At 42.9% G+C, this 21,957-nt stretch overlaps 1 protein-coding gene across 1 annotated transcript in view; it reads right to left on the reverse strand.

Annotated features, from left to right (window-relative positions):
- Nucleotides 1–21,555, reverse strand: part of LOC104543198 (calcium uptake protein 1, mitochondrial-like) — a gene marked incomplete at its 3' end in the record, with an annotated part of 48,913 nt that extends 27,358 nt beyond the window's left edge. The window contains exons 1-3 of the mRNA XM_010187748.1: nucleotides 21,520–21,555; nucleotides 8,701–8,706; nucleotides 7,624–7,738 (exon numbers count right to left, since the gene is read on the reverse strand). The remainder of the gene's footprint in view (nucleotides 1–7,623; nucleotides 7,739–8,700; nucleotides 8,707–21,519) is intronic.
- Nucleotides 21,556–21,957: the final 402 nt, after the last annotated feature.

Raw genomic sequence — 21,957 nt, forward strand, 5'->3', positions numbered from 1 at the left:
CAGCTGACCCCCCTTGCCCCATTACTCGTGGTTACATCAGCCTGCACAACCTCCGTTTCTCTTCTTCCTCTTGCCCTTACATCCTGCAGAAATTTGCAGGCCATAAAAGGAGCAGATGCCGGTTTGCATAGCTAAACTTAGAAGTTTCTTCCCCCAACTCTTTTATTCTGCCCCTCAAATTTTACCATTCTTGACTGCAGCTTCTCTAAATTTCCCCACTGCCTCCTTAAGGAAGATACCTCAAAATGAACGCAATATTCCTCCTGCAATGGTTATCGAAACCATTTAAAGGCCTGCTTGCTTTTAATACAGCACAATGCCTGCCTTCACAAGGGAAAACCACTTCTGGATTTCCCCAAGCGCTCTGATTTTGCGAGTTATCTCCTCATCATCCTTTCTGGCATTATTCAGAATCAAGATTTTTCATTGCTACTAATTTCCCTCGGGAAACGAGTCAGGAACTGGTCAGAGCAGCCGCAGCTTCTCTGCTAGCTTTGCTTCTAATCTTTAGGCGTTCAGGAGAATATAACAACGTCCTAATCATTCCTCCAAATCATTAACAGGAATGAAAACATGGTGCTGCAACCGACACCAACACCAATTCATGAGTTACCTATTCCCTGCTTTAAGACAGATGCAATTATATCTGGAAAGATGAGGTTGAAATCATTCTGCGGATCCACAGCTCTACACACCAAGTTTCTGTTTCAACTAACCTGGGAGTTAGTGCAAAAGGTGATGAACGTTTTTCCTGACTCTTTTGTTCAGACCAAATATTTGGGAACAAAAAGGCAGCGAGAAAAGCAAAAGCCACACATTACAAGGATGAGTAACCTCCACCAGACACAGATGATGAGCAGCACCACCGACCACAGTGACAAAATCCATTCAATCCATCAGCGTAAAGCCCCGGGGAACCTCTGAGGGATGCGAGGGGTTGATTCGACAGCTTTAAGCCAATTATATCATTTTTAACTATTTTCAAGTATTCAATGGACCAATTTGCAGCACTCAATTGCTCTTTATTGCCATTTACTCTCACCAGAAGCAATGCGTTCTAAAAGACGACAAATGCTCACTGACAAGAAAGGCCACACTTAACTTTCTTTGCACTCATTCGGTCTTCTCTTTCCCCCAGACGCAGTGCTGCACCCTGGAAGAGAGAACCTCTCCACAAGTCTTTTCCTCAGGCTCCGGTTGCATCTTGTGCAGTACACAGGTGCACACAAAAATGAAGTGTCTGTAGAGCATTCGTCTCAACTGGAGGTATTGCATTTCAGGAAAACTATTTTGAACATACTTTCAGAGAATAAACATTGCTGCTTCAGATGCAGTTGAGAATTTTTTAGTCAAAATAGGGCTTTTTTTGGATAATGTTCCTAAGAGGAAGTAAAGCTTTTGGCTACTCCTTTGAAAACCCTGGGACATCTCACCTTTGGTGGGAATTTAAACACAAAGCAGCTCAAGACTCCCATATCTGCCCCAAAGCCCAGTAACTCTACCAGCAGCAGCTCCAGTGTGGGAAGAAAGACCAAGAATTCAACTGGGAGGTTATTTTGAAAAAAGTCAGTCATTAGGAGTTAAATATTCTACGATTGCTTCTTTCCCATCTATCCCAAAATTAAGAAAAATACACGCACAAAGGCCATACTACCCTGAAACTGAAAAAAATACATCTTCATAATCAATCCAAAATTAACAGTCCTCCTAAAGTAGAGATTTTCATCTAGAGAGATGGCTGTTCAAGCCTTGCAGCTATAACCATATTTTTTCTTTTCCTTTCTATTAAGGCCACAACATTAAAAAGGCTTGCCTTTTTCCTCCAGCCAAAGATTAATCAAGATTCCCCTCCCGGCCCCGCTTAAGTTACATGAATCAGCATGGTCGTTATCCTGCCTGACTCCGCACAGCGGTGTTTTAGCTGAGAAATGCTTCTGTACGTGTTTGAGTTGGAACATTTCTGACTGAAGGAAAGAATCAGAGTCAGAGATGAGCTCGCCCTTACCAGACAGCAGCCCAGCACTGGTATCTAGTTCATTATAAGCGGGCTGCACCAGTAACAGTGAACTGCTGTTCTACCATTTCAGAAAATGAATCCAAATCCCACCAGCTTTTTTTTTTTAAATGTTATTCAACCTAGAAGTGTAAATAACAGCTAAAATAACCTAGTCCACAACACGGAGACTAAGCCACAACGCCATCAGTTCCAGAGGTAAAATATCTTTAAACAGCTATGGATAATTTCTTATCGCAGGGAAGAATGAGAATTAGCTCTGAAGTAATACACAGGCATCATTTTAAAACCTAAGCATACAAATCCCACTAAAATACTGAAGCTTTAAAGCAGTCTGACACCCAGAAAATCAAGTTTTCATTTGATTTTCAAATTCCAGTTACAATCTAAAACATAATGCTGCTTTCATGAGTGGAAACGAGGTCTTTCATACCTGGTAGAAGGTGTGCCACTAGAGAGAGAGGTGCCCAACAGAAAGCAAAGAAGGGGTTCACTCGTACAGCTGACAGGTAAAACCCCAAATACACTGTCATCCTGTACAGAAATGCATGGACTGGACATGTGGATGGAACAGCTAAAGGATGTGGCGCATGAACGGATGCTCTGATCCACCCTTTGGAAAGCTGTGCCATCAGAATGTGCCACCTTCAGATACAGAAATCCATGCCAAGCATGCAGTACACTTTGTCTTGATGTCCCAAGTGGCCCCATTTTTACTTTATCTTCTACTTAATCAATTTTTAAAAATAGATTAAAGAAAATAAATATTGCTGTTTCACTTACCTATTTTGCTTGTTCAAAAGATGACGTAATTTTTACACCAAAGTCTGTATTTCGGTTTTAATGTCAACCTCAGTTTCAGAAATTTGAGAGAATGCGACAGTGCCTCAGGTGGAGCACAAAACTTACCCTTCGACAACTTCTCAGCAGTTACCACAGGACTCACAGACCACTGCTGGAAATCAGAAGTCTCTCTTAAATGCCTCTCTGAAATAAGGACCTGGAAAGAAGCTGTGGAAACAGCAGCTCCAGATGAAGGCCATTAGATGATGTGCTTTCCCAGGAACCGCAAGGGAAGAGGACTGCCCAAACCTCTGCAGGTTCTGGGATATTGCTATGAGCGACACAAAACTGCTCTATTTCCTAATTCTCTAGTAATAGCAAACTTTTGGAACTTCTCAATCAGGCTAACAAGTGCCTCATGAGAACAGTCCTTCTGCACTGCAAATCCTAATTCTGTAGTAATAATCATGAGCAAACTTTTGGAACTTCTCAATCAGGCTAACAAGTGCCTCATCAGAACAGTCCTTCCCCACTGCAAATGAACTGTCCTCTGTGATCCAGGAGGCTGGTGGAGATCCATCTGCCCAATGCACCAGGCAAATGCAAGAGATGAAGAGATGAACAGAGAAAGACCAAGAGAAGACAGTAGGTGGAGAGGCTGATAGAGAATCCCATGCCCTAATGTCAGTTGAGGTCAAACCCTGCTTGGGAAGATCCCAAAGCACTAATTGCAAGCAATCTGTCCTGTTTCTGTCCCTCTGTCCCTCGGCACAGCTATCAGCCCATGGCAGAAGTGGGATGCTGAGCCAGAGGTTTTAAACCTGCAACCAGGTTTGCGTTCAGAAGCTGGGACATCCATTGGGAGAGGAACTCTGTGTTGCTCAGACACGTTTGAAATCCCACACAGCACGGACTAGGCTGGCAGAAAGGTACTGAAGACAGCCCTGCACCACGTAATATGGATGAGACAGACCCACATATACGCAAGTAGGTAAACAGAGGGTCTTGAAAGTTTAGAGGAAAGATAAAATCAGTATGAACAAGATCACAAATAGAAGTATTCCTATAAACTCAAAGCAACCTTGTGTCTTCTTTTCCTGCAGAAACAAGCCCTATGGCACTTAGTGCCACTTTGCAGGATTAAAACACTGTTGGTATGGTGGTGATGTTACTTCATGGCATGAGGCTGAAGACATTCGTGGCAGGCAGCAATACACATTCAAGGTGACCACAGCACAGACACCGGAGATCACATCGCCTGCACGCTGCAGCGCAGGAGAGCGCCCCGTGCCGACTCCATCACAGGGACTGCGCAGCGCTCGAGATCCGGCCAGAAAACCATTTTCAGAGCTAAATGGTTTGGGATTGATTTTCTACAGGTGGCAGGGAGGGAGGCCCATCTATCCCAGGTGAGAGTACCCCTAAGGGATGGCAGCACACTGCACTTTAGAGCCTGCAGGAGATGGGAGAAGGAGCTGTGAATCTGCTACGAGTGCCCTGGCAAGAGAGTAATTCCTTTGGCTTGAGCCAGTGCTGTTTAACTCTCCTTCCAGGAGAAGTACATCCAGACACAGTGACAGTCCAATTACAGAAACAACACCGACTTCTTCTTTTAATACCCAGCTCCCTTCAGTATCTGTTAATCAAGTAGGCATTAGCACGCCTGGACAATAGATCACATTTGCTCTGAAATACAGTCGCTGATGATGGAGAAAGCTCCTTCTCCCCTTCCTCCTCCTCCACCTGCTCTGCAAGTCCAAAAGCAAAGACCTCTTTAGTTTAAGAAAGCAAAGACTTCACCACAACAGTGGAAGGACCCAGCGGAAATCCTGTTGACATTTTGCTTAGCCCATACTTTACTTTTCACCTCTGCCCCAACGCGCAGGGAGCAGCTGAAGCAATCAAAGCCACGCAGTCTCCTCCAGGCCTCTCAGCTCTCGCTGCTTTTAATAGAAGGCTGACTTTTCTGAAGCAGTTAAATACCATTTTATTAGTAGTTTTAAAAATACATTTTCACAGAAACACAGCAGCCGACAAGAACAGACAGTGCTAGAGCAAAAAAACAACCTGCAAATAAAATACGGTGACAGACTTCCTTTTCTGTGCAGTATGCAAACAGCTTTCTGCGAGCAACATGCAGATGAAGGCTCCAGCCTTCTCCCCTCCTCTCCCTCCCCAGCAGCTGCCACACAGTCTGCATTTCAGAGAATAGAAGCAAAGACAAACTAAATGGACAGCTTTGGAAAGTGCTCTGAGAGCCCGGCGGCGCAGGCAGAGGAGCAGCAGCCACCTCAGACTTGCTGGGCACGACTCCCCAGAGGGGCACAACACCACAAAGCCCTTTGGGTTTCTTGTTTCCAGAGGTTATTGCTGATCGGTTTTGAGTTCAATAAGCCCCACCAGAGCACGACTGATCTCTTCCCATCGCTTCTGAGCACAGCACAGGAGCGCCTCTCTCTCCTGTCTCCCACCCCAGACCCAAACTCCTACTCCCCTTCAGATTATCCAGATTCAGTGCTCAATACACCACATTCCTTTCTCAATATTTAGTGGCTTTTAGCTATTCGATCTAATCCACAACTCTCTTCTCTAGATACTTCCTTAATGTCTTGGTTATTTAAACACCACTGTGAGAAAACCAATATTGAACTGTCAGGTTTAAGATGTACTTTCCTCACTTTATTTTAATTTCCCAGGTGAAAAAAGAAATACTCGGCAACTACTGGATTCCTGCGAGGTAATGTTTACTAGCAGGAGAGTACACCAGCGTGGTGTAACAGCCAACAGCCAATCTAGCCACAGGGAAGGCTTGTTTGGGAGTTTTATTTTTATAAAGCAAATGCTTTAGAAACTAAACCAAAACTCTTCCTCTGGTGAATCACTGTTTGGCAGGAGCTTCAGAGACACTGCTGAACGGACATCGAAGATGGAGGAAACTTCAAAATGACACCTAAAAAATTAGCCTAAAAGTCCTGCTATACTGTTTTTTCTTCCTCTTCTCTTTTTATCCCCTCCCAGTTTTTGAAAGCTCTTTCCTTGCCCACCTCTCACATCATTCCTCAAAGCACAACCACTCAGTTCTGTCTTTCCTTGTTAGTCTGTAACTGCAAACACGTTTAAAAGCCTGAGAACAAGAGGGAAAGAAACCCATCCCTCCCACACAGCCCTCTAAATGAGGCTGGCTTCTACCCTAACACGAGGTGGTCCCTTTTCTTTTATTCTCACTACAAAGAAAATAACCCGAAGCAAGAGCAGTTTCTTTTGCTGCTGCCTGTGGAAGCACGTGAAATTAATTTTGCACCCCGAGTACTTGATATAGGGGTTGTTCATGACTGGTACAGCCATAAAGCCACGGCCATGAGTGTTTTCTAAACCACACTCAGTCATGCAATAGTGTAGGGTTTGAGAGTTCATTGTGAAGACTCAGGTGAAAAGCCCTCACTACCCAAGTAAAAACACCTTGGATAATTTCAGCACCAGCCAGACTAGCATAAGAAAGGAACTGCAAAAGGAGTCAGTTTTTAGGAGTCAGTTCTGAGACTCAGCCAAACAAAGAGAGCAGATTAAAATCATAAAACAAATTCCCTGGCTTGAACTAGCTTTATCTCTCAGTGTTTGTTTTCACAACATGAAGGTCACATACAAGTCTTCCCTCGCCATGTCCATCTGACAACAAACAAGACCTTGGACGCTGCTTCTCCCCCGTAATAGATCCTCAGTAGATGAAGAGCTGCCTCTTTCATTTGTCCATGTTACAGCATGCAAGAACACGGTGGGGGAATAAAACATCTGCTGCTTTTACAAAACATCCGTGAATTTCCCAGCTGACTCCTTGAACAGCACAGAGCGGGCTGCAATGGGTGTCTGCAGCAAACTGGGAAGTGTCCAGCTTTTTAATTCCTGTACTCCGGTCATCATGAAACAGATACTCCCAAGATTAGACAGCCAAGTTTGCTCGCGCTCTCTCTCTCTTTATTTATGTGGTGTTTTTTTTTCAGAGTCTGAAAATGAAATAGCTGAAGTTCATTTGGACAGTGACATATTCTCCATTACTCCACATTTCCTAATGTGGCTGAAAAATAACTGGAATTTCTGTTTGTGATGCAACACCTTCCAAGCAGCCAGAGCAGCTCTGCAAACGAGGGTTTGAGCTTGCTTTCCCCATGAAGAAAGCCTAGAAATGCTATTTGACATTACCAAAGGCTCCAGTTTCACTGTTTCTTGCCAACAAAGCAAACCTTTGAGTGTCAGCACTTCAAGTGCAGAAGACTTTGCTGGAACAGATTAGCAGATCACAGAAATATCACAAATGCAAGTCAAGTGAGGCACGGTGAAAAGACAGAAGATATCTAATGATACTTGTTGAAACGTAAACAGCTTAACTTCTCTCCTCATTGGATTACATCAAGTACAAGCCTGAGCCTCCCCACGTGGAAGTACAGCTGGAGAAGAGAGTTCAAACAGCTTTGTAACCAGTGAAGAGCTGGAAAGCAATAGTCACCCCGACACAAGAATATCATACGAACACAGCTCAAGAACACATCTCCATTTAGAGCTTTGAAGAGCAGGTCAAAGGAGCCATCAAAAAAATTGCCACATTTTAAAATGAGAAATAAATCCTAGGAAGTCATCAATCTCCTTATCTTTCTGAACCACTAAGTCTAAACCAGATGGAGCAATAGCAATTATTCACCCAGCTCAAGTTTCAAGCAATCGAGAATTCCTTTCGGGGAAACCTATGTAGAGAACAACAGCAAACTCATTGCTTGTAAACCTTCAAAACTTAAAAATGCAGTAATTGCAGAGAAAAAAGCCACTGTACTTACTGGAAAGGACGGTCGTGAGGAAGATGTAGTCGGAAAAAGAAATGAGTCCACACTCGCCAAGCGCATAAAATATGCTGTCTTCATCAGCAAACTTCTCTCGCTCCTGGGATAGCTTCTATTTATTCATCCGACCAACACCCCAAAAAGAGAAAATAAAACATTCAATTAAATAGAGAAACAGAAGGCTTTGTTTGTATCCTTGCCACCAACAAGCCATTCCACATACACACACTCCTACTATCTCCACTCATATGCAGCGGACCTTTTCCAGCCTTCAAATCTGTCAAGATTTGCTCTGCAAAGATCAGTGCTTCCCCATCCCAAACAAGGGGTAAGGAATAGCACAATATTAATTAGTTGGTTTAGCCTAGCTGAAATACTGATAAATAACACTGTGTCCTTTTCTCTTACAGCTGAATCTTTGAGAAATTAGTGTTACAAAAATCAGATCTTTTTAATATAGGATTCAAAAAGGAAATTATTATATTTCACTAACAGCATTTTAGTTATACCCTGTGGTAGCTGTGGCCAAGAAAGAACTATTTTGAATGAATATACAGTAAGATCAAAGTTATCAAAACCACGTAGTTATCAGAAGCACACGATACAGGAGTGTGATCAGCAAGCTCTCACTAGGAGGACCGGGACTGATACCAATCTCAACCCCACTCTCTCTCACTCCAGTTCCTGTTCAACATCTTGTTTCAATATAAAACACCACATGTGTTTTATCAGCTAATCTCTCTTACTAAGCTAAAAAGCTGAGTCTCTTTGATCTGCTGAAGCTTCAAAGACTGAAAAGGATCCATAAAACTGTTAGGAAATCCACACTGGTGACCCATTTTAAGAACACAGCAGGAAGAGGCGCGCACACACACACACACACACACACACGAAGGAAAATGAAATTAATACAGAGGAGAGTAGGCATGGATGAGGTTATTCCACAGAAACCAGGTCATGCAAGCACAGAAGCATGGTGAAAGCAAGGCTGAATTTAGGAACAGCTTCGGGAAAAAACCACTGACATACACCACCACACGAGGGTCCAGCTACACAACTGTCCCCCACCGTTACCTCTGTCTAGCGGAGGTCCCACCATATACAAGACAAAGGAAAGAAAACTGGTTAACCGACAATAAAATAAGCAGGCAGAACTTATCAACAAGTTGAACGGTTAGACTTGCAAAGGGCAAGGGAGTTTTAAAGCAACTCAGTGGTTGCTTTGACTGGGCGCCGCTAAGAAGCCTACGTAGACATCCCAGCAAGAGTTAGCTCGTAGCCTCTCCAGGTCAGACCCACTGTCTGCAGCTGATGTCTCTCATCCACCTCAGGGTTTGGGGTTTTTGCTTTGAGAGAACTCACCATTGTATGTGACTGCAGAGTGGGGATGAGCTCAGCTAATAATTTAGATGAAAACTTAACCCGTATCTGGCTCGGAAATCACAAGAAAAGAGACAAAAATAACTATACACATCACCAAAAAATACACTTCTCAGGGGAAAAAAAGTTCAGCTCTATTGACCAAATAAAACTCTTCCCATTAGCTCTGCCTTTACCATCTGGAGACTTTAATAAGAGGTGAATCACTAGCAGCAGACAACATGCTAATGGCATTCATTTCGTGCAAGATAATGGCTATTTATGCTTACTGGATGCCAGGTTAAAGTGTCATTTACTGAAAATAAAATAAAAGTCTTTGCTTCCCTTCCCGTTGAGATGGATCCAAAGCAAAACTACTACACCGATGCCCGTGTTAAAGACAAATAAACAATGCCTGTGCTTCCTTTAAACTGAAAGGAGGATCTGTGGAGAAAGCAGTTTTCTGTGGCTGCTGCCAGAGGTGTTGCCAGCAGCATCTCACCTGCTCCTGTGATTTATTGCCTCTTCCTCCAATTGCCTGTCTTTAGCAGCATTTATCATAAACTAGCTATTAGCATCCTACTTCACCCGCTCAAAGGATCCCATGAAAAAGCTCCAGACGTTGGTTTATTAATTTTTATGGGTTTCTTTTCTGCACTTAAAATTCATAGTTGGCATTAAACAGCTCGAAATATTCTTCACGAGCTGAAAACCTAACAATAAAAAAAGATATTAAATTAGTTGCTCTCTGAAATTCAAAGGTGTAGACAGATGGGAAAGAGAAACATCTACTCATTTGCATCTTACTTTGAGCAAACAAAGTAAAAATTTGTATTTCTTTATTTTAAACAAGCATCTACTTGCCAGAAGCCTGGGGAAGGGGAACGTATGCTGTGACTATGGTGCTCAGCCTTTCCCAGCTAATGGGAAGGGGAATTTCTCCCACTTACCTTAATAGGAGGAAAAAACAACTGACCTGGTCAATAAGATTTTCAGTCTCTCAGCACTAGCAGAACAATTTTTAAAAAATTCACAACTCTCCCATTTGTTTTCTTCTGGCTCACTGAGAAGCTGTGTGTTTGATCGCTTTCCACACCGTACATGGGAAACCCACCCCGCTACAGAAAGGCTGAAAGCATCCTTCACAGGGGTTGTTTCCTGCCATTAAATATTATATCCTACAGAATTATATCATAAAACCCAGGGAAAAAAAGAAGTTAAAAAAAGATAAATCAATCTCTCTCTTCTATAAAGCACGACATAGACTGCTGGGATCCCTCAAAGTTCAAGGTGAAGAAACCCAAAATCAGTCCTCATCAACACCTAAAACCACTGTCTCCACATCCTACTTTCCTTCCAGTGTACTCCACCACCCCTTCCAGCCAGAAAGGTAAAGCATGGGATCAAAAAATGTAGGGAAGAATTCCTTTCCAAGCCTCCATCTTCTTTTCAAGACATAATCTTCACAAATGAGTTATCCACGCAATTTCAGGACAACTTTCGCATTTCACACCTTTTCGTGTTAGAACTTCAGCTAATTCTCAAAGTTAAAACAGTCAAATGGCTTTCATTTAAGAATTCTTTTCCTATGTTAAATCCATTCCCAAAATCAGAGTAAATGGTTAAGATCATTCAGCACGTCCAAAAAAGCATTCAAAACTGAGCATTCACAAGTGAACAAGCCACAGGAAACAGTTTATGATTATCATGTATTTTTTTAATCAAGCAGTAGATTCATATTGAACAAGCACACAAATGAGCAAACATCCAAACTGACATGTGAAAAGAACAAGAAATCCAAGTATACCATTGCTTTTGGCACAAGCGTGGCTGTGTCATTTCAGTGAAGAGCCACCAGCCCAATCTCAGTGGAATAAAACTTCTTACAGGCATTCAGGCAGATTATCTCACACCACCGGTAACAAATACAGTGTGATCGCATTTCAAAATACAAAGGTTGATTCGCCCCTTCCAGCTTGGGCTCTAAGCCCAACAAACAGCCCCAGAACACGGGTTGAACGTATGAACCATGACTGACCTCCCCCAGACCCGTGTGCTACCGAAAACCAAGTTGCATGCGATGCGCAGGCAACTTCCCAAGTTCGTGTCATGGAGTGGCTGCGAGCAAGCGAAGCACTCAGAGATACAGCCTGAATTTCACATATTCTACCCCAAAACTGCTCTACTGCTGGAGCCTTCCTCAAGCCAAGTACATGGTACAGCTCCCAGGCTGTAATTCTGGGGGAAAAAAACCCCACTGATTCTTCCCATTCCTTGCCAAACACTGCCTTTATTTGGGATTTTAAAATTTTTTTCCCAAGGCTGAGTGAAGAGTGAAACATGTTAATACTTAATTACGTAAATCTGGAAAAACGATGTGTTTTTGCAAAGTCAAGGGATGCCTTCTCTGCAAAGGCAGAGTTGGATGCAAGGTGCAGAGCTGGTGTTTGCTCTGCATTCCTAATGCACATGAAGAAAAGCTTTATCAGCCAAATCCTCATAGCTCCGCTTCACTTTGCATTTCAGAAACTACTTAATGAGCAGCATTTAATTTGCCACTTTGGGGAAGAACACACTCTTTGTAAGTCACTTAAGAGTTGACAGCTCGTGTTTCAATCTGGAGGAGAAAACACACTTTCAGCACATTTATTCACAGGACTTATTTATGTTTCAGCATCACCTTTGTACTTATACGAACCAAAGTTTAAGGAATTTATCAGCCTCACGTGACCGCTCGACAGTGACTTACGCCTTCCAAAACAACAGCAAAATAAATACCAAAGTGCATGCAAGATAACGAGTATTTCTCCAGAACCAGAAAGTAATGGCGTAAATCAGCGAGGAATTTTAGATGAAGCATAACCATCTTTTACTGACAAACGTCATCACACTCAGTTTGTTCCTTTTAAAAAGAAATACTTTAAGGTTACCAACGTTGTGTAAGCAAGTGCAAACCCATGAATGTTTCAGTGAAGTCACCTTGCTGCAAAGCAATTCTCTTTCAGCCCCAACTGACCACCTTTGGTTGTGCAAACCGTTTAAAAGCCATCGATCAGGGTTAGCTGTAGGCATATAGGAAAAGAAGTTAAAATGCTGGATGTTCAGCGTTAAAAAGAAATATTCTCTTTCCCACAGTAGGAGTTTCAATAATAAAAAAAATAAATCTGTGTTAGAAGTTGGCTTAATACAGACAATTTCTTTGTTTCTGCATTTTCTGGCCTTATAAGGTAAAGATGACCCTCCATATTATTGCAATTTTGGGATATGGGTCTCTTTACAAATGAAATCTCTCTAACAAAACATACCAAGCCCACCACATTAGTATTTGTGCATGTAACATTAACAGTAGGGATAGACATAATGCACTATTGGCCCTGCTTGCACATGGCCTTAAATCAGTAGAGTCCTATAAGTAAAAAAAACTATTAGGAATCCTTCTAAGAATGGGAAAACAGATAGTTCATACAATTTATTGGACAATCGATTTAATTAATGCACTTTAAACACTCTTTAGCACCTAGCCCACATATTGTTTGACATCTTTACAGATATTGGCTACCATCTGCCACCTCGCTAGCGCTACGCAGCATTTGAAGGTGCAGCAGTGCGGCTCCTGTCTGCCTGCTCCAGCAGAGCCCGCAGGACAGTATCGTGCTGGCACGGACACTGCAGCTCCTGCCTGGGCAGGGCTGCTTAAAATCTGGGGAAACAGATCCTGAGACACTCACTGGCTAACACATTTGCAGCAGATGCTCTGTATTAATCTATCACAGGAGACAGATAAGGGAAAACCCTTCAGAAATGCCAGTGAGAACTACCGGCAATGCAGCTTGCTATGGTGACTAAAAATATGAATGCTTTGAACTCTGTCTGCATCAAAATGTTGAACTGGAGGCTCTGAAATGAGGAAGATTTTCAATTTTTGCTTTTCTTTTGTGGTTTTTTTTTTTAAAGACCTCAACTTTAAAGAATCAAAGCCATGTATTTAGATTTCAACTCATGCTGGCACCTCACTACCTACATTAAGAAAACTGAAATAAAGCCATACAAAGGCTTTCAGAGCCAGATTTAAAAATGGAGCCTTACAGCCCAAATGTTCAAAAAACCCTTTAGAGAAAAAGGGGGCAGGGGTTGTCCCTCCACACTGTGAAGTAAGACAAAAAGGGGCTTGGGGGAAGAGTAGAGGAATTCAGGTTTTTTAAAGCTAGTTTTATAATGTGGATGCAAAATAAGCCATTTTAGATGCACTGCCTGGGATTTTTTTATATCACTTTTTTATATATCACTAAATAAGAAAAAAAAATACTCCAGATTGTGAATCAAACTCAATCTCTTTTTGCAGTGAAGAAGTCCACAGCATCATTCCTAGTGGCTCCAGACACCATGGAGTCTGCACACTAACACAGGCGAATGCACAGATTCTGCACGGCAAATCGTGGTGGGTGAGTGTTAGCATAGGAAAATGCTTAAAATTTAATGTTGGCAGTTCAATATTGCAGCTTATGACCTTTCAAGAGTAAATTTTAATAAACTTTTTTGTAAAACCTTTGGAGGTTATTTTATCTGCACATACACATGGGGGAAAGGGGAAATACAGAGCTGGATGGAGTTGTTCTGCATGCTCTCTCCCTCTGAATTTGAATTTGAACACGAACAGAGAATCAAAAATTAGGTAGCAATTATTACTACAGGTGGTCCCCTGAGACTGGAAAGAGAAATCTGCATTCCCTCCTTCCAGCAAGGCTGTAAATATTCATCACCTTTAAAACAAATGGCACCTGAAACGCAAGGCCAGCATTCTGTGCGACCAAGAAAAAAGCAAAAGACACAGACTTTCCCGACCCTTCGCAGGCAGCAGACTCACTCATGCAAGGGAGAAACCCCTGCTGGAAAAGCAAATAGGAAATGCCTCGGAAAAGGGACAGTCTACACTTCTGCTTCCCTCCACTGCCCTGTCTCAGTCCTCTGCAGGGTAACGAAATCACGGACTGCAGGAACACAGCAGCATTTGTCATGGGAACTTGATGGGGGTGAATTAACAGTAGATCCCTGATGTCCCAAACCACGCTGCTAAAATGAGTTGACTTTTGACACCTTCGAATTTCAATGGCTGGTTAGGTGTCCAGATGGAAATCAGGAAACTGCTTTCCCTTGTCTCAGCCCGCATGACTGAGATGAACTCATTACACTGATAATGCAGTGTGAACGTACACGAGGAAAATAGTAATTCTGTACAGAAAACAAGTATTAAATATTGGCTCGGATGATGAGGTCAGGGGCCATACACTTGGTACTAACCACCCACCAAATGAGAAAGGGATCTGGGGAAAAACCGTGTGTAATCAAGTAATTAGAGATCATCATCACAATTGCAACCGGTTTAGGGAACCAAATTAAGACACAACTGAAAAGCCTGCCATTCCTTTCCACTCTCTCACTCTTCCTTCCTTCTTCACCTGCTTCTTCAATGAAGACCTCCCCTCCTCCTGCAGCCAGTGAGGTCAAGCATCTCCTAGAACATTCCCTCCCACCCTGCTCCACACATCCTCCTTCCCTCTCCACTTCTCCCTAACTCCACCTTATCCAAGGACAGAGCTTGCAGCGCTCAGTTGTGTATCCCTTAAGTATTGAGCATTAATCTAATGCCAGCAAAATTATCGAAGAAACTGAAGCCAAAAATGATCTCATAAACCACTTTTTGATTAAAAGACTGCACACACCCACCAAGGGCACTTTGTCAACCAGCTGCTTATTTTTTGCTAACTTCCCCTATGGATTTCATTAGAGTCACAAAGCTATAGGAAGAATTGAAAGTGTTCAGAGCACATTTCCCTCTTTACTTACTAATACTAAATGAACTTCCCTCTGCTTTCTGTCCCTAGAAGCCACGAACTATAGCATCTAAATAACTACTTCCTAAAATATAGTTACCCTACGTAGATCTGTAACTCAAAAAACTCGAGAGAGTTTTCAAAAATAACCTTCCCCAACCTTACGCACCTTCGAATACGTGATGTTTCTCCACAGTATTTGGCCAGAGAGATGCCTGTCCTTTCTGGCAGAATAAAACTAACTTGGTGGCCTCAAGCGGAAAATGCCATTTTCCAACAGAGCCAGCCCTATCACGGTGTCATCAAGCTGCAAAATAAGTCAGAAGCCACAAAAGACACCGTGAAAACAGGAGAACGGGGAGATAAACATTTGAGCTTTACTAAAAAATGTTCCCATTAATAAAGTCATGTATTAGTGATTACCCTGAGGACTGTGCTCTTAAAAAGCCGAATTCAAGTATTCTGAAATAAATCCTTTAGGCTGAGGATCAAGGAGAGGATTCGGGACTACTTATGAAAGGCGCAGGGAGAAGGGCTGAGCGTACACTGTCCCTTTTACATGAGAAGTGCATATTATGAAGTCTGAAGCACAAACTAATCAAAGCACATGCTATCTGCTTTGTACCTGCCAGAAATCCTGGTGGAAGGGGAGAGGGTTAAAAAAGGGAAGAAAATGAGGGAATGCTTGGTTACACCAAAAAAACCAAACCGTAATTAGAATAAAGACACAAGTATTAGAGAGATTAGTAGCTGGAAGAAACAGCTGCTAGGTACCTAGAAACCAGAATAAAAGAGGACATACAGCAACCAGAGCATTTTAGTAGTATCTGCCAAACAAGCCCTGTGAAAACAAGCAACAGAGTTAGTGGTACAAAAAGATAACAGCAAGTAGAGCTCTGTCGGAACTGAAATACACCACAAACATTTGGTAGAGGAGGTAGGAAAGGATGAAGTGAGTTCTGTACGTGGACGTAAAGCAACCCAGGTGGCCACGCGGGTGTTCGTGTACCATGCATTTACCTGCGTTAGAAGCAATTAAGTATTTTCTTGGATGAAATTTGGTTTTACTAAAAACAAACCGAGAGAAGAATTTGCAACTCGGTGTCCGCACAGGTCCCAGCGACCAGGGAAAAGTGGTGAGGAACGCAAAAGTAACTCAAAATTGGTCACGAAAGCGGATGGGAGGGCCAAGTTTGGCTGGGAGGAGAAAGGCAGCCAGCAAAGAAACCCACAGACATGGACAGTGGTGTCAGCAAAGGAAGTCAAGAGGAGGAGAACTGTGTCAGCGCAGCTCAGATTTGCTGATTATCTGCAATAAACTGCATCTCTGCTTGCTGCCACGAAAGGCCACAGGCAAGAATTACCTTCCATCAGATTGTTACAGCACTTCTGGGGACAGCAGAGGAACTCGCATATAGACAAGTGTAAGGTTATTATCTATGTAAGAAGATGCCTCCTGGTTATTATGCAAATACTACCTGCACTGAGATCAGGAGGCGAAGGAAATGAAAAGCAGTAAATCTGAAATCAGACAGTGACATTTTACATGTATTATGGACCAGGACAGCTGAATGCTTCAAAGTGTCTCCAAGCAAGCCATAACCAAGACTCCACAGCCCAAACTGCCGACACTGGGGACTCATTTATTTCACACACTCTTAGAATGGACACTGGCAAGGCTTCACGCAATTGGATTTCGAGGACTCCTTCCCTGTTTTCATTGCATCTAAGCTAGAGAAAGTACTGAGTAACCTTCTCGGTTAACAGGCTCAGTAAATGAACTTGCATGTGCACTTGATGCTCCTATTTACTGAATCACAATAGCTTAAGGTATTTATTTAGAGCTGCATCCTTTTAAATGAAGGTTTCAGAGGCACTTAAACATCACACGAGCTCAGAGCTCTGATCCAAGGTTTGGCTCCTGAACGACAGCAGGACTTTGTCCTGCTGCAAGCTTGGGTCTACAGCAGCTGCCATCACTCTGGTGCAAGTCTCATGCTTCAGCCTTAGCTCATACACAACCCAAAGGACCCCAGAAATTCAGGTTAATAAATAAAGGCTCCTTTTGCCCTCTTTCAAACGTGGCAACAAGATCCCTCAATCCACCACAGAAGGATGGTCCATCTGCCTCCAGTCCTTTCCTTGGGGATCCTTCTTGAGTACATTTTTTTCAGGCTCCTCCGGTCCCCAGATGCTCTTTAAATCATCTGCCAAGAAATCTTCCTCCTGAGCTGACGCCCAGCAACTCTTCTTTATTGGACACACTCCTCCAGCTATAGAGCCTTGGCAGATAAGCGTAGCTTAAGCTAATCATTGTACTGGTCCATGATGCAAGCCTGCATTATACAGTGGAAGCAAATTTCAGATGTTTTACTGGCCCTTACAGGAACCATTTGAAGCATTTTCCCTCAGTTTGATATTGTTCTGCATTACGAAACAGCATCCCCACGCATCTAGCGATGTAAATATAAATGTTGGCAGGAAATACTTAATTCAAAATTGTAATTAGTGGGCATTGAAAGCCTCTATAATTACTTACTGCAGCAATAGCAGCAGGAGGGTGAGTTTTGGTAGCTTGAAGACTTTTGTTCATATTAGGCTGTAGCAAGAAATTTTCCTCACGGGAGAACAAAAGAGCAGGTCAAATGTATTCTGTATTAAACTAATGAGCCATCTAGGGTGGGGTTTTTTCCCTAAATAGGCTAGCAGCCTCTTAAAAGCACTACGTTTCCATGTCACTCTCAAAAGCACCCTTTCCTGAGCCCTAACAAGCATTACGCAGCAGGGAAAAGCACATCATAAATTAAATTAAAAGGACTTCGCTCCTCCTAACCAGAGGCATGCTTTTGAAGATGGTAGGACAAGGGAAGGGATCACATGAGATATTTCTCCTGCAGATGGTTTAAAGAAGCATTTGCTTTCCCACAGCCAAAATGCAGGAGTAAAGAGACACAGTGGAAATGGAGCACGTTAATTATGGTCTGGACACCTTCACACCACAGCACCTTGAGCTGTGCATTAGATGGTGTCTATTCTCACATCAGCCTTTTGTTCAGGCTCAGTACGAAAACTCTGAAATGTCTGCAGTCTGATTAATTTTATTTATTTTTTTTCATTCTGAACAAACAGAATTCAATGTCTCTTTTCCTCTGCTTTCCAGAGCTTGCTTCCCTGGGGAAGAAACCACTGCACCTAAAATGGACAAAAACGGAGCCAGGGACAAAGTTGCCTCTGTACTCACTCAGCCCAGCAGCAGGTGAAAGAGATCAGGCTCAATACGAAAACTCTGAAATGTCTGCAGTCTGATGAATTTTATTTATTTATTTATTTTCATTCTGAACAAACAGAATTCAATGTCTCTTTTCCTCTGCTTTCCAGAGCTTGCTTCCCTGGGGAAGAAACCACTGCACCTAAAATGGACAAAAACGGAGCCAGGGACAAAGTTGCCTCTGTACTCACTCAGCCCAGCAGCAGGTGAAAGAGAAGTATGAGTTCATGTTGGCAAACACCTCTGACCAAGGGTTTTTGCTGGATGAATGTCTCCAGCAGTTTTGGTCTCGCAGTGAATGAAGCAGCAGCATTTAGGCTCAAATTACAGGAGCACCGTTCCCATTAATAAGGCAGTAACATTCACCTCCCTCTCCATCAACTCTATAAATTATCACTAGGAAGAAGGAGGGGCAAGAAGAGGAAAAAATAAGTGGGCCTTGTGTTCTCACCATAGCATTCAATCACATGCACAGCAAGATGCTTCAGAAACCTGACACAGTTACAATACAGAAGCAAATCACTCCACAAAATCCTTTGGCAAGACCAGGGTCAATCACCGCACGACAGCCAACCAGTTGTTTTGATGGTGGCTTTACGTAAAGAAAATTGGTTCTGTGAAAAGAGCAGCTTACACATCTGCTTACTAACGCCGCTGCATTTAAATCTCACGCTCACAATTTACATTGATACTCTAAAGTTTGTCCTGTGATATGTAATTAAAATGCGACTGACTGCGCAGCTGGTTCTATTCATTCAACCAAATCTCCTTCTAAATTATTACTCTCATGCAACCCCGGGTATGCATTTTTGCTTGGAACTAAAATGAATTCTCCTTTCTGCTCTCCAGCCAGGATCTAGATCGTCAGTACTTCTTCACTACCACAGCTTGCTCGTGTCTGACTGCTCACATACTCCTTTCATCTTAAAACTTAAAGAGGAAATTTCCAGTGAGCAAGTATATTGCTTTCTCAGTGCATGCCTGTACCACAAGTCCCATTACCTCTGCATGACATTTGTAAGGATGCTTAGGGGAACGATGGACCTCTCACCCTTCTGCCTGAACTCATCGGCTCCGCCAACGCACAAAGGGAAAGCACCAGAAAGCCACCTCCAGGTAGAGGATGCTTTAATAACCCAAGGGGAACACGTGGTTGGAAACAGGCAAGGAGCAAGAGTTGCAAAAGGGTTTTACCCCTTGGGCACTTCTATGCAAGTGAAACCCAAATGAGTAAGGTCAGCTCTGCAACACCTCAGTTGGTGCTGAACTGAGTAAAGACAGTGCTGTTTTTTACACTGAAACCCAAAGCAAGCAATAAAACGAGAACAAGATGCTATCAGACAGATCAATCTGCTGTCAGCTCCTTTCATTACCAAGGCAGAGCCAAGGTCAACTTATTTTATACTCTCCGCAAATTACCTTCTCACCTGGACATTACCACTACCCTAATAGCCACAGCCAGGTTTAGTCAGACCCAAGGTGTCTTTAAGCAGACAGCCAAGCAAACAAAAACCTCTATTTCTTCATTTTAAATAGAGCAAACTGCTTCTAGGGTGTTATTAGAGTGTGGGAAAAATGAGTCCTGAGAGAAGATAACAATAAAGAAGAGTCCATTGCAGTACCCTAAATCTGCTGCCTCACTTTCAAACTATCCAAACCACAGCACGTAGGCACCCAAGTGCAGCACCGACACCTGTAAGTTATATAAAAAGCGATTTCACTCTGCTACAAGTCAGAGCTAAGATGGTTAGTGCATAAGGCAGAGGCTATCTGTTTTCCACCCTCCAGCCAGCATAGATGTTCTCCACGCTGAACGGCAAGGACCTAAAAGCCTGGCTGACAATGCACAGTTGAGCACAGTACCTCAAACACCGACTGTGGGTTTTCAACACCCCTGTGTGGTGACTGTGCCCATCACTTCCAAATACGTTGCAGATCAAGCCCTCGGTGCTGAAGGGCAGAGGAACAGAAAGTTGAGTTCCTTTAGATCTTTTATCCAACGTGATAGGAGCTGACTGCTCAGGAACAGAGGAATGATTAGCAAAAAGTGAGGGATTCAGCATTTCCTCCCCACAAACAAATCTTGTTTATGTAAAGCCTAAGGGATGAGCGTGATAGCTTGACAAGATAAAATGATGAAAGTGAGCGGATGTAAAACAGACTGTCATAAACCAGAGGGAAGAATATTTGATATTTTGCAAAGAATACATGTGCTCTCTTTTTATTGGTGGTTTTTTTTTCCCTTTTCTTTTTCAAATCACGAAAAACAGACATCGGATTTGTGGCAGGGGGAGAAGAAAACAAGCGTTCACAACATGCTTCGTAGTGCACGCGTCAAAACCAACTGCCAAAAACTACTCTGCAATTGTCTGTTTCCAAGCAAAATCTCGCTCTGCTGCCTGGGTAACCAGAACACTTGTACACCACTGATGACAGAGACCCCAGGCATTTGATCACCTTCTGTCGTTACCTTTCCCTGTTAGACACTGAACAAGACAGGGAGCTGCGCGTGTTCGGCCTACGCTGTGTTTACCTACAGCTTTAAATGCGTTTTTTTTCAGTGCCAAGGCTTTCTGGAAACGTCTGACGCTGTGTGTCAGGTACATCACGTAGTGATGGAGGGATCAGATGCCGAGTTCCCTTTGGAAAAACAAGCTTTATTTTCAGATAATGCAGATTAAATGAAAATATTGCTAAAAACTGGAGTGCCATTATGTGTCCCATGGTGATACGATGGAAAATTAATTAACCTGCAGTTATCTGCATCAAGAAGTCGATATGAGCCACTAGTCTAGAGCCAGTGCTGCTTTTACCGTACTCCTCCATACCAATGGGATTTACAGTGTGGTTAATTGGGTCTTTATTCGCATAATACCAGATAGGATGCACCATGGCTCCACTTACGCAGGCAGACAAATCTAGATCAGAGCATGCTGAACATTTTACCAACGCGTAACATGGCAGCACAAGCATCCAGAACAGCCGTGTACCGCCGTAGGAAGGACCTAGGGTTCAAAAGGGGAACAGAGTAAGGCTGTTTGGTAGGAGGGGAAATACATGCTCGGGATGCCGATAAAAACACAAGAGAGTCTTTGTCCTTTAGGAATCTGGAGATAAGTCTGGTCAAGCAAGTTCACTCTGAAATGGTGTAACCTGTGAGGGTCTCATACAGTCATAAAGAAGCAGCAAGGAAACATAATTATAACCTATAACCTCCTGGCCTATCACTATATAAAAAAAGATAAACATTAAAATAAGTTACCTTTAAAAAAATAATCTGTCATCACAGGAAAAGCACAGCAATGCTACTAAATAACAAAAAGCTCAGACGAGAATACTTCAAATACTTCATTTAACTTACACTCATATGCAGGTAAAGTCTCTAGGTTAAAAAAGACATGGAATAATACACACTTAATAGTCTAGTGTGCTCACCTTCCCATCATAGCGTTTCACTATAAACTGATCCAGGCCCAGGTCTGAAAGAGAAAAAAAAACACAACAAAAACCTTACAAAAAAGTAAGCATTTCACAGAATCACAGAATCGCTGGGTTGGAAAAGCCCTCTGAGATCATCACGTCCAACCGTTCCTGTCTACCCCCTAAACCATATCCTTAAGTACCTCATCTACCCGCTCCTTAAACACATCCAGGGATGGTGACTCCACCACCTCCCTGGGCAGCCTGTGCCAGCTTCTGACGACCCTCTCAGTAAAGAACTTCCTCCTTATCTCTGACCTGAACCTCCCTTGGCACAGCTTGGTGCCATTTCCCCTTGTTCTATCCCCCATCACCTGGGAGAAGAGACCAGCACCCACCTCTCCACAAGCTCCCTTGAGGCAGTTGTAGGTGGTGATGAGGTCTCCCCTCAGC

This window comes from Mesitornis unicolor, unplaced genomic scaffold (genome assembly GCF_000695765.1).
Source record: "Mesitornis unicolor isolate BGI_N332 unplaced genomic scaffold, ASM69576v1 scaffold2727, whole genome shotgun sequence".
Classification (NCBI taxonomy): domain Eukaryota; kingdom Metazoa; phylum Chordata; class Aves; order Mesitornithiformes; family Mesitornithidae; genus Mesitornis; species Mesitornis unicolor.